At 42.5% G+C, this 13649-nt stretch overlaps 1 protein-coding gene across 2 annotated transcripts in view; it reads left to right on the top strand.

Moving 5' to 3' along the window:
- Positions 1-13649, top strand: part of FBXO36 (F-box protein 36) — a 75577-nt gene that overhangs the window by 13612 nt on the left and 48316 nt on the right. The window lies entirely within an intron of this gene.

The following is a 13649-nucleotide window of genomic DNA, read 5'->3' as shown; positions in this document are numbered from 1 at the left end:
ATGGTCAGTTAGCTGCAGGGAACTGAAATAGAAAAGTAAAGCGAAAGCTTGAAGAGGCCATTCCTAACTGTAAGCTACTGTCCAAGAGAAGAGCAGAAGGGGGATGACCATGGGTGGGTGTGTGGTCCAGGGGAGGGGCACAGAGCAACGCTTTTGGGGTGAGGCTGAGTTGGCAAGTTGCCTCTTTCCAGTCATCCTCACCTTTTAGTATAAAGAACTGAACTTTGGGAGTTCCCTGGTTGCCTAGTGGTTAGGATTCTGGGCTTTCACTCCCGTGGCCCAGGTTCAATCCCTGGTCCGGGAACTGAGATCCCACAAGCATTGCAGCCCAGAAAAAAGAACTTTTAGTTGGGTGTAAAGGTGCCTGGCCAGTAGACTGCACAGGCCACCTTCCTGGAAGCTAGATATGACCTAGAAACTAAGTGTTCAGGGCTTAAAGGAGGTGGTGGGGCAGGGAGAGCGCGTGGCCTCTCCAGCTGGCTGCTGAGAGGTAAAGTCAGGGGCCAGGATAGATGGCTTAGGGGAGTCCACTCAGCCCCTGCCTTCCCCAGGCACAGCACCCGGGCTTCCAAGAGCACAGGAAATAGTGCTCTTTGCCACTCCACTGTCACCACATTCTGTCCTTTTATTTCTTCTCCTTCCTGTTTGTCTTTACCTTCCCTGCATGTAAGTGTTGGTCAGGTCCATGGGTTCCTCACCTCAGAGTGCTGTAAGTCATCCTGAGGAAGCATCTGGAGATAATGACAGGCATCTTGGCAGCTTCAGAAACTTGAGGACCAAGAGGTCCCAGGAGCCCCAGGACTGCAGCTCTAGGCAGGCTTCCCTCCACAGCAGGAGTCTGTTGGGTCTCACCTCCTCCTCTCCCAAGGACTTCATGGCTCCACCTCCCTCCCTGTCCCTGAGTCTCCATGTCCTTCTGCTTATGCTGCCTCTACCAACTGCTCAGTTCTGGGCCTCAACTTCATTTCCTCCAGAAAGAGAGGGTCTCATGTTTTCATTCAGCCACTTGTCCTTGTTAGGGAGCTTTTTCCCACCAGACCTTCTGACTGGCCAGTCAAGCCTGCATATTGCCTGTCCTTGGGTCATGTGTTAATTAAGAGTTGATGTTTTTGCCACCAGCATCTGTCTCCCTTCTTGTGGTAACAGTGCCCAGATTTTCCTTAGAAAAATCATACCTCCCCCCGCCCCCACCATCATTGCACGTGGTTTAAGTAGCTGGACCCAACATTGTCAATGGCCAGTGTGATTTGGAGAACCCAACCCAAGCCAATTAGATGCTGAGACTGTTGAGAAAGGAGCATTTCCTTTACCTCTGCTCGGAGCTGCATTGATGTGAGCCTGGAGCTGCAAGCAGCCATCTTGTCGCCGCCAGGGCCACCTGCTGTGGATGCAGCCAACAGAGGAAGAGGCAGCCAGGAGGTAAAAGAGAGAGCAGGTGTCTATGGTGGTGTCTGCAGCCTCTGGAGCCGGCGGGGCCCGCAGCCATGTCAGCTGGTGAGGTTCTTTTTCACTCAGACCAGGCTGAGAAGGTTTTCCATCACCTAAAACTGAAAATGTCCTTAACTGGTCCAAGTCAGACGGCCCACTTGGTCCAGTCAGCAGTGGCTGGGGTGGCAAGCCAGGTGTCACCTGTAGAACAAAGTGTGCTAGAGGAAGGTCAGCCGCAGAGATGGGAGCTGTGGGTGAGACAGGCATTTTGAAGCTGGGTGTCTCCAGTAGGAATGAGGGCGTGCACGGCAAGGCCAGGTGGCTATTGTTGTCAGACAAAACTTAAATCAAATTGAATTTGAGTAGCCGTGAAAAGAACATGAGCAGATACATGAAGCATTCAGGAGCCCTGGCCCACTGGCAACTGCTGGCACACAGTGGCTGTGTCCTTGAACCTAGACAAGCCGTCTTGTGGACGGCTCCCAAGATCCGGTCATAAAAACTGCATGTGGTTATAAGTGTTGAATAAGATGCAGAGTAGTGTGTGTTTGCTGAATTAAGTTCTTCCCACCCTTCTTTCTCAAAAACTACCTCTCTCAGATGCTCCCCACTAGAGACCAGCTATGTTTGAGGAATCTAAGCTCAATCAAAAATAAAGCCAGCAAACAAAGAAGGTATGTGTGTAGATGTTCTAGGCAAGTTTACATTTCACACTAAAAACACTTGCATTTATTTAATAGTTCAATTTATGACTTTCCAGCTGTTTTATAAATATTATTACAGTATTCAACTAGAAAAATAGTATCACTCCTTTAAATATGAGGATATCAAATGAGTTGCTTAAAGCAAAAAGAATTCTTTTATTAGTACCTAAAAGTGCTAGATTATGTTACTATCAAATATAAAAGGAAAATTAAATTTATGAAAGGCTAGCAAAACATTTTTTAAGTGTAAGAAAATGGAGAGTTTAATTAGATTTATTCAGAAAAGAAACTAAAGATTTAGGAATTTATGAGCAATAGTTTGAAATAGATCTAGACAGCTAAAGATCATTGCTTTTTTTTTTAAAGCAATTTTGGCAAAGCCAAAAAGTGAGTGAAGAGGGAATGGTGGGAATTTGTGGGGTGGGGCAGGGGGAGGCAGGAAGACAGCAATGTGGTCAAGGAGAGTTTGTGAATAGTAACCAGTACTTAGTTTGATGTGGTAGTTAAACATATAGATCCTATGAACCGAGTCCACCATTTTCCAGTGGTTGGACCGCAAGCAAGTTACTACCCTTTGCCTCGGTTTGTTCAACTGGAAAATGGGTCTATTAATGATACTTCAGAGGCTGTGAGAAATAAGCTAATCAACGTAAAGAACCCAGAACAAGGTCTGGCACCCTATAAGTGCTATAGGTACATAGTAGTAGCAGTAGCAGCAGCAGCAGCAATAGTAGTAGAGGTAATGAGGTTTTGATTGGAAGTGGAAAGATTTGGTAGCAGAACAGTGCTCATAACTTAAGTCACTTAAACGTATACTTTTTAAACAAATCTCAGTGAAGAACACATAGCATCTGACAGGACTAAAGCCTCCTTTCAGAATTCATCATCTTGCCCCTCAAAATCAGATTCCCTTCCAGACTGGGTTTGCCATTTTTCTAGGCTCAAGCTGCTCGCTCCTGCCTCCTTGAGTTTGCCCTCTTCCTTCCTTGATGTCCAGCTGGACAGTTGCAAGTCAAGTCCTGTCCTCCCTCCCTTTGGACCCTGGTGTTTCATCCCCGCTCCCACTTCTACCCCCACCCGCATCACTCCTTCAAGCCCTCCCAACCATTGCTGCTACTTCTCCCTGAATCTCCAAATACCGAGGGGGAAAATACCGTCAGTCCTCATGTGTCTGCTCACTAAAATGTTTTGGAAACCCCCCAAATCAATATACCCTAGATGCTTTCCCAGTCATCCCTGGGCATATGCAAAGCAGAGCAAACCTGAGTCCACCCACTGGCAGGTTCCCAGCTGACACCAATCAAGGCGATGCTCTGCCTCCTTGTTTCAGCTCTTACTGTAAACAAGTGTCCTTTTCGTGGTCTCTTTAGTACCACGTTTTCCTCATTTTTGTGCTTTTTGTTGGCGGTTTTGCTGTTTAAAATGGCCCCCAAGTTTAGTGCTGAAGTGCTGCCTAGTTTTCCTAAGCATGGGAAGGCTATGATGTGCCTCACAGAGAAAATGCGTGTGTGAGATGAGCCTCCTTCAGGCCTGAGATATAGTGCTGCTGGCTATAAGCCCAGGCTTGGTGAATCAACAATGTACATTAAAGTATCTTTAAACAAACACACTCACAAAACAAGATTATGTATTGATCAGGTGAAAAGGTGACCAGAGGCTCACAGGAACCTACCCCTGCATTTCCTCTACGGCAGTGATTTGGGATTTGCTAATCAGAGTTGGCGGCAGCTTTATGGAACCTAACAACTGTGAACCACCAGAATCAGCCGTACACGCAGGTACACACACGTACATGGACTTCTCAGAACGTCTGGTGTTCCATTTTACTTACAGGATCTTGATCTACACAATGTTGCCCCATTCATACTTAGTCTCCTTAATGCTCTTTGCCACAAAGTCCCCATTCCAACCAAATTTGACAACTTTTTTCTGCTCAGAATTCATTTCAGCCACTGCCCCTCCCCACTCCTTGCACCTCCACTCTTTAAAGGGGATCCACTGGGGTTCATTCACAGGATGGGCACATGACCTAGGCCTGGCCAGTCATTAACCCACCTATCTCTAGGACAGGTGTGGGCAGTGACACAGACCAGACCAATACAATCAATCATACCTTGGGATTTTTCAGCCTCAATTAAAGAGAGTTAGTTTCTCATTTCTTTGGAGATCCTCAAAACTGGATGATGTGGGCTTGGAGTTTCTAGCTGCCAGGCGCCCTCGTGCATGAGGGACACACATCTGCAGTAGAAAATAATGAGGCCAACAACAGAGAGGAGCAGAAATAGCAGGAAAGAGAAAGAACTGCTAATCTGATGCTGTCATTTTGCACCCCTGGATCATGTCCTGCCCAAGGCCAGCCACACCACTGACTTTCCAAGTTACCTAACCCAATGCAATTGCATTCTTACTTAAACTACTCAGGATTGAGTTTCTTTCTCTCAAGACCAGCAGTCATGAATAATACACCCAGACCTTTTTGATCTATCTGGAATGCACTGTTATACTCTGCTCTGTCACACGTTTCTCCCTAACTTGGATTTCTTTTTGGGCAAAAGTTAGTGTACGTGGATTTCCTTCTGTGTATCTTCTCTAGCCTTCATATTTTCCAGTTCAAGACTATTGTTGTTTAGGATAGACAGTAAAAGGGGAAACTGGGAATTGAGAAGATGAAAAGGAAGTAAAACAGGAGTAGAAATTTTGCAGCACAGCTCTAGGGGGAAGTAGAGAGGCAGAGGCAGGTAACCAAGGCCTTAGAACTGCACCGAGCCAGGTTGGTACAGCCAGGTGTCAGTGCTATGTTGTGTCTAACGTGTCTGTGCGCTAATCCTCTGCAACCTTATTTATGGGGGTCCTATCCTCAGGTAAACATTCAACTCACCCAGTGTCGCCTCTGCCCTTCAGTCTTTGCTCACGCTACCCTTCCACCTGGAACATCCTTTCCCTCATTTTTGCTTAGTTATCCATCCTGTCCTCAGGTCTACCTTCATCTCTGCCAGGAATCCCCTTAACCTGGCCTTTTTCAGGGCTAAGTTTGAAGAAAGAGCTTGAGAAATAATAGATCAAATATAGGATACCCTCAAATTTTCCGTTTCAAACATCCACGTGACTCTGGATAGTGGCAGCGAGCAGCACGGAGTCATCAAAGCAAAAGTAAATGAACCTTTGAGTAAGCAACAAGACACTGAAGAAAATGTCTCTTGACATGATCACCAACAGGGCAACATCAATTTCTTAGCATCTCATTGAGATTGATGGGGGAAAGAAAAATTTTTTTCTAGCAAACAAGAGCTGATGAGTGGAAATTAGCCTTTACAAATGTAAGCCAGGGAGACTTAAGGCTGCAAGAGCCTACATTCAGCTCACACAGTCATGAATCCAGCTCTTAGCACAATGCTGAGCACACAGTGGGGATTCAGTAAATATTTGTTGGATTAAGAAATATTAATCCAGGACTTCCCTGGTGGTACAGTGGTTAAGACTTCACACTCCCAATGAAGGGGGCCTGGGTTTGATCCCTGGTCAGGGAACTAGATCCCACATACCACAACTAAGGCCCAGCACAGCCAAATAAATAAATAAATCGTAGAAAAAAAAGAAGAAATATTAATCCTATTTGCTACAATATTTTAGAAGCAAGTACAGAGCACAAAAATGACACAAAGAAAGGAAGTGGCCCACAAGGTAGGGAATCAGGTCATAGGAAGGGTTTTCTTCAAGATGTGAATCTGGGATTTAAATCTTTTAAAAAGGGAATAGATCTTTTCTAGGGAAAGAATTCTATCCAGAAGGGATGCATTTTAGCAAAGTCACTGAATTGTGATACTACAGTTGTGTAACTGCAAGTGATGTGTTGAAATGTGGGATGTAGTCAGGGGTTTAGCATGAGATGATGCTGAAGGTCACTATCTGGAGGGCCTTGTATGCCACACCAAGGATTTTGGCCATGGAGAAATTTTAAAGGAATTTATGTGAAAGTTTAAAAAGTCATATTTATATTAGCATTTTAGTAAGAGGCCTTTGGCTGCCATGTTGGATATAGCCTGGTTCAAGTGTAGAGGTAGAGGGCCCTCTTTTTATTTATTTATTATTTATTTATTTATTGGCTGTGCTGGGTATTCATTGCTGCATGTGGGCTTTCTCCAGTTGCATTGAGTGGGGGCTACTCTTCATTGTGGTTCACAGGCTTCTCATTGCGTGGCTTTTGTTGCAGAGCACAGGCTGTAGGCGTGTGGGCTTCAGTAGTTGTGGAATGTGGGCTCAGTAGTTGTGGCTCACAGGCTTAGTTGCTCTGAGGCATATGTGATCTTCCCGTACCAGGGATCGAACCTGTGTCCCCTACATTGGCAGGCAGATTCTTAACAACTGTGCCACCCAGGGAAGTCCTAGAGAGCCCTCTTAAGAGACTTTGTTCTGATCTTCAAGAGCACAGTGGAGATGAAGGGAATGTCAAGAGTTTTTAAAGAAGTGAAATTAATAGAATTTGGTCACAGAGTCAACGTTCTGTGACGACAGAGAGGTAAGAGTCTAGAATGACTCAACTAGTGCCACCAAAATAAGGAATGTGGGAAGAGGAATAGGTAGGTTTGTAAGGAAAGATGATGAGATACAATTTGTTTATAGCTGATTGTAAGATGCTGCTGGATTACCCAGTAAGCAACTGGCTAATTTAGCAGGACTTTGGAAATCGGGAATGCAAGTCCAGATTCTGACTCAGAACCATTTAAAGCTGTGGATGAAATTACCAGGTTTGGGGGCTGGGGGGCGGGGGCAGGGAGAAGTCGGCTAAGGACAGAGCTTTAACCCTGAAGCACAAGTCAAGGCAGAGGAATACTTGTGTCCCCAGGTTTGCATCTTCCATTTACTTTTGGGAGAAAAAAGTAATCTATCACTGATATTATTGGCATAAATTACACAGGTTATTTGAGGATGGGTTAAACATTTTGCCTTTTAAGTAAGTAAGTACCTTTGCCCTGGAGACAGTCTGATAGAACAATGTTGGTGAAGGCCTGGGAAATGGCTCCTCTTGTGCGATGTTGACGGAAGTGTAAATTAGTACATCTTTCCTGTGGCAGAAACCATTCGTCGTGCCTACTGTCTATTTTCCCATGTCCTTAGTAAAAGATTACCTGACTTTCAGCTGAACATATGAAAACAAAAAACAAAAAACAAACAAAACAACTACATTTCTCAATTTCCTCTGCAGCTAGATGTAGCCACTTGACCAAATTCTGGCCGGTAGGATGTTAGCAGAAGTGGTGAGTGTGACTTCACAAAAGAGTCCTTGGAAGTTGGACCGTTTTTTGTCCCTTCCTCCTTCCTGCTGCCTGGAATGCAGATTCAATGGCTAGGATTTGAGCAGCCATCTTGTACCTTGTAGAAAGGCCAAGTTCTAAAGGCAATGGAGTACCAAAAATGGAAGATTCCGCGTCCCTGGGGTCACGGACGGCCTCCTCTCTTACGTAAACTGTCTTGTGTAAGCCACACCTTTGGATGTTCTGTCACATTCAGCTAAACCTAATCCTGACCCATATGCTTTCCCAAAGCAGTTCAGCAATAGTCAGGAATTGTATGCACGTCCTTTGCCCTGGCATCCCACTTCAGGGAATCTATTCTTGGGAGATAATTACACAAAGTTGAAATGATACAAAAACTGGAGATTCATCACAGTGTTGTTTATAATAACCAAAAATGTGGGGGAAGGGGGAGGGACAAACCAGAAGTCTTTCAATAGAAAATTGGTTAAGTAAATTATGTCTACTTCTGTATAAGGGAACACCATGAAGCTACTAAAAATGATGACGTTATATTTAAACATCACATGAATATATGTCCATGACATAAGATGACAGAAAAGATTATAAATGAACATATTGATTATTACCCATTCATGTACAACTAATAAATACATTCTTATGCTCGCTCTGTCTGTCTGTCTGTCTCTCTCTCACACACACACACACACACACACACACACACACGCAGCCAATCTATAAAGGTATATAGAGTCTGAGAAATGTTTGAAGAATGTCTGCAAGAATACTCTTTAATGCCTGGAAATGGGATTTTAGATTTGGCAGTTCTGGGTTTTTTTTTTTAACTTTCTCACCATGTTTAATATTATTTGAACTGTTTGCTGTCAGCTTTATCATTGTTACAAAAACTATAAAGCCTTTTTAATGTTTTTAAATGTTCTTTTTAAAAAATTAATATCATTAAGAAAGCAATGCGAGGAGTTTTGCCAGCTAACTGTTCAGGAAGAGGTGTGGCCATTGTTGCTAAAAGTCAAACAAACGAGAACACACTCCAGGAAAACTGACTCAGCTTTTAATGGTAGTCCGTGGTAGGTGGGGACATCCTAATTGGCAGGTTTTTAAACTTTCTGCTGAAAAACTAATTGGAACGTAGATGATATCCTTAATGAAGAATATATTTCAATTCTTTCACTTTTATAGATCTGGGGAACTGGGGTGGGGAAAGGAAATATATGTATGATGTCAGAGTAAAATTAATCATCACAGTGTAAGAACTCATTATTGTCACTGAAGCTTTGAGTTTTTTAAAGATGGCCTCCTTCCCCAGAGTAAATCTGTGTAGCTTTCCTCCCCATTCCAATCTTAGGCCTTTTATTGCTTTTTATGTTTTATTTCATTTTATTTTATTTCTTGTTTTATAAAAAGCTTCTTACTTTATTTACAAAGAAATGAGATGCATTAATACAATTCATAGCAGTTAAATGGAAATAAAATTGTGGGGCACCTTGAAGAAGTAAGACTACTTATATTTAAGCAGCTGAATAAGTAAGGCTACTTATTTCCTGGTAGACCTGTAAACCGCAGCACTTCCCAGTTTTAAAATTCTATAGCAATAAGTCACCTTCTTCTTTTTAATTTGAGGAATTGCCTGCCAGTTTGACTGGAAATAGTCTGAAACCCAACCAGCAAAATGTTTAGCTCTTTTGTGGAATTTAATATCTTTTTCTCTTTTGTGGTCATTTAAATAACACTGCATGAGAATCCCTCCTTCACTTTTATCACATTGATTTCCCCAGCACCTGCCCTCACTTAGCATTTCAAAAAAGAAGAAAAAGAGAGACAACAATGACTTAGCCCCCTTTTTAAGCCCTGTTGTAAAATCAGATGTGGCTGAATTATAGCCTTAATTTTTAAGTGTATTCAATATGATTAAAATAGTAAATTTCACTTAACAGAAAATAGCCTGCTCATTCACAGAAAAGTGCTTTTGTGGCAATTTCATAATAATGAGGATTTCTCAACTGTTTTAATTGCTTGGTATCTTTAGTTCATTCATTTTGATGTTTAAATCAAAAGAAATAAATACATAAATGCATAACGAGTATACATATAAAGATATGTTTAAATAATGTGAAGTAAATCTAAAATATTTACTAATACAACTCTATAAATATAAATTAAGATATCAATATTATTTACATAAATAAAATTTTGTATCTTCCAAAGTAGTTTTGCGTAGTTTGTATCCCACGTTTGATGTGTTTCTAATACCTAGAAAACTTAGTGTCATTTTCAACAATATAGTCTTCTGGAAAAATCTCTCACCTTTCTTGATTTGATTTCTGCCATTTGCTGTCTGGGTGCCAGCTGGATAAGTTAATGTTTTAATTTATTCAATAATTTATTCAATAAGCACTTACCAATTCCAGCTCTGTGCCTTTCACCATGAGCACTTGGAAGGTTAAGAAAAAAGTCACTAAGACTTGGAGATGGCTTTGTAGGCTAGTGGTAGTAACAAAAGATAAACAAATAGTTACAGTTCAGTGGGCTATGTGCCCACTGAATAAAACTCTCTAGTAGATATGGGGGACACTTGGGTGGAATTTGGGCCATAAAAAGTACTACTGGGATGTGAAGAAGGGATTTTAGGCCATCCTGTGCAAATGCAGGAGACATTACAAGACAAGGAATCCTAGAGAACTTAGCCTTGGAAATCTGGGACTATTCTGGGAAGAGGAGGAAACCAGGGAAGGAGTCAAATGCTGCAGAGTACAGGTATCCCCTGCTTTTCAAAAGTTTATTCCACTTTATTTTTAGGAAAGACCGACATTAGTACTGGCTTTCACTAACTGAAAGAAATCCAAAGTTTTTCACTTTTATGAAAAAAAGGTGAAAAGCAAAAATAGCATTGGGCATTGTTTTGCAATGACCCTTTATGGAGGCAGCTCATACCCCAAGCAGCAAGAGTGGTGCTGCCAAGCTCCTTCCCAGGAACCACACTCAGCATCTCAGCACCAATCGCCATAGCTTTGAACCGTGTCTGTGAGCACCTGGGCTTGATCTCAGTTTGTTTTGCTCACCATTAGTAAGATGTGTCCCTAGCTCATCGCTTCTTCACTTTATGCCATTCTGGTTTAGGAAAGGTTTCATAGGAACATACTTCCAGATGGGGTGGGATCGGGAGTGGAGGGGTAGCTGTACAGTAAAATAAAGATAGATGTGCCCTTAGATACGGAGGTTGGCAGGATCCTGGTATTTGCAAGATGGATTCTGTAAATGATGTGTGTTAATGAAAAATGAGGAAATAAAGACAAGGAAAATGGCTGGTTTTTTCAAGAAATTTATTTATAAAGGTAGGGCAAGCATGATCACAGGATTGTTGTAGTTATTAGAGAGGTTTGAGCATGTTGAAGGCTAAGAGAAAGGAGCCAATGGAAAGGGAGAAGATGACAAAATGGTATATATGAAGTAACATGAACTTTGGTGTCAGATGGACCTGAATTAGAATCTTGTTTAAAAAAAAAAGAATCTTGTTAGCTGTGCAACCTTGGCCAATGACACCCACCGCCTGAATCTCACTTTCCTCAACTATAACATGAGAACCCAGTATGTAAATGAAGTTTCTTCATTTGTTCACAAAATTACCTTTAATGGCAGGTACTGGACACACAGAAAGGAGAAAACACTTGTCCTTTCTCTCTAGGATCTTGCAGACTGGAAGATGTAGTTGCAAAGAATATATATCAGGGACTTCCCTGGCGATCCAGTGGTTAAGACTCTGAGCTTCCACTGCAGGGGTCACGGGTTCAGTCCCTGGTCAGAGAACTACGATCCCACGTACCATGCAGCCAAAAAATTTAAAATATATCTATATAGATATATAGATGTATAAATCAACAAATTTGAGAGCTGTTTAGGAGGATAAAAAATTTTTGAAGACTTGGTTACTTGTTGGATTTGGAGTAAGAGAGAAACTTGTACAGTAGACAGTGGCGTGGGCATGTGTCCTGATTGGCTTAGAAACATAGGCCGGAATTCCTCATATTCTGTGGTTGAGGGAGAGAATAAAGCGAAATGTGTAGCGTACCCAGTGTCTCAACAGGGTAAACTCAATTTTTGCTAATTATTATTATTAATTGATTAGTACTATTATTGATTCCCAGGTTCTTTGCAAACAGTGATGCCCATAGGTTGGCGAACTTTTTCTGTAAAGCGCCAGATAGGAAATATTTTAGGCTTTGTGTCCAATATATGGTGTCTACTGTATAGTCTTCTTTGTGTTTATGCTTTTTTGCTCTTTCCTTCTTAAAAATGTAGAAACCATCCTTACCTCAAGCTGTGGGGATATCTGGCCTGCTGGCTGGAGTGTGCTGAGCCCTGGTCATGCCATTCCCCACACAAGAACCCAGGAAGGGGTGGATAGAGGAGAAGACATTGAGGTGGCATACTCAGGCAGAGATGTTCCTTAGGCCAGAAGATTGGGGCTGGAGATATAAGTGGTGAATCATCAGCACATAGATTGTGGGAAGCCGAGGAAGAAGTTTCAGGGATGGATGAGATCACCCAGGAAGACTGTGTAGAGTCTACCCAGTAAGATGAGAGAAGGGCCAAAGATAGGACTACAGAGAGCCCTGTTCTCCAGGATCAGAGTGAAGGTCACAGAGCAAGTTAACCAGATACTCCAGAAAAGGTAACCCAGTTTCAGTGCAGCGGCTTACATGCTGCGACAGATTAATGCACAGGGTCCTGTGAGGGTGCACAGATGAGGCATCTCAACCAGCCTGGCCTTGCAAAGGGAACCCAGAATGTCACACTTTAGCAGTCTTGTGAGATGCCTGGGAATTAACCAAGTATTCCAGGCAGAAGGAACAGCCAACTCAAAGGCACAGAGGAGAGGGAGACAAACACAGGTGCTTGTCTGTAGATAAAACGTAAGGTAAGGCATAGGCTGGGACAGATAAGCAGGGCCAAATCAAGGTGTGTTTTATCTGTAGTGCCAGTGCCTTGAAAGTGATGGAGAGCTCTGGAAGAGTTTTAGGCTGACACGATTGCATTGATGTTTCAGAAGGAGCAGAGCAGATGTATGAAGGATGACTTCCAGGAGGGTAAATCAGGGGTTGGTGGAGAATAGAAAACCTCTGGATCTGTCCAAGAGGAAAACACTTAGGGTTCCTTAATCAGCGATAGGCTGGTGAATGGTTTACAAGTGGTTCTCCAAAGGAAAAAGCCCTGATGCATAGAAATTACCAATTTCTGTGGTGTAAATATTTCCATCATGGCCCAACTAATTCAGGTAGTGGGAATACGGAGAAGGGGTGGATTAGAGAGAGATTTAGGAGTTGAATTAACACGTAGCAACTGATTAAATTGGGGTGAAAAAGTATAGGCTTTTTCTGGACTTCCTTGGTGGTCCAGTGGCTAAGACTACCCCAGTGCAGGGTGCCAGGGTTTGATCCCTGGTCAGGGAACTAGTTCCCACATGCCACTACTAAGACCCAGTGCAGCCAAATAAATATTAAAAAAAAAAAAAGTGTATAGGTTTTTCCAGGCTTTTAGGGGGTTGTGATTAGGATATCTCTGAAATATGGATATAAAAAATAAGAAAATCTACATGGTATCTCTCCCCCTACTAGAATGTAAACCCCATGGTTATAGGGACTTTAATTATTTCCTACACTGCTGTGTCCCTAGCATTGTGGTTGACACACAATACAATTTTGTGTATTTTTTGTTGTTGTTTTTGTTGTTGTTTGTTTTAATTTTCTTTTTTGGCCATGCCACGCAGCTTGTGAGATCTTTGTTCCCCAACTGGGGATTGAACCTGGGCCCTCGGCAGTGAAAGTGTGGACAGAATCCTAACCACTGGACCGCCAGAGAATTCCCTCAATAAATTTTTTTGAATGAATGAATAAATGTTTCCCAGTTAAGCCACTACAGAGATCACCGCTGACTTAAGAAGTAGCAGTGCCCATGAAGCATTGTGGATCTGTTACCTGAAACCTGGGTTTGTCTCTTGGTGGGTGTTGAGCCAAAAGACACAACAAAGCTAAAGATCAGGAGAAGGAAGGATTTATTATTACCTGCAATGAGTAAAGAGAACATGGGAGATCTTACCCAAAGCAGAATCTCCTAAACTGCAAAATTGGTTAAGTTTTAAGCTAAGGGTATATGCATATTGATGAAGGGGCTTGGGCATTCGGTAGACAGAGTCCAAGCTGTAGTTGACTGAAGTCACGAGGTCCGGAAAAGGTCAAATCATCATCCC

Source organism: Hippopotamus amphibius, chromosome 8, assembly GCF_030028045.1.
Source record: "Hippopotamus amphibius kiboko isolate mHipAmp2 chromosome 8, mHipAmp2.hap2, whole genome shotgun sequence".
In the NCBI taxonomy this organism is placed as follows: Eukaryota; Metazoa; Chordata; class Mammalia; order Artiodactyla; family Hippopotamidae; genus Hippopotamus; species Hippopotamus amphibius.
The sequence above is the reverse complement of the archived record's forward strand: the minus strand, read 5'-3'. Positions and strand labels throughout refer to the sequence as shown.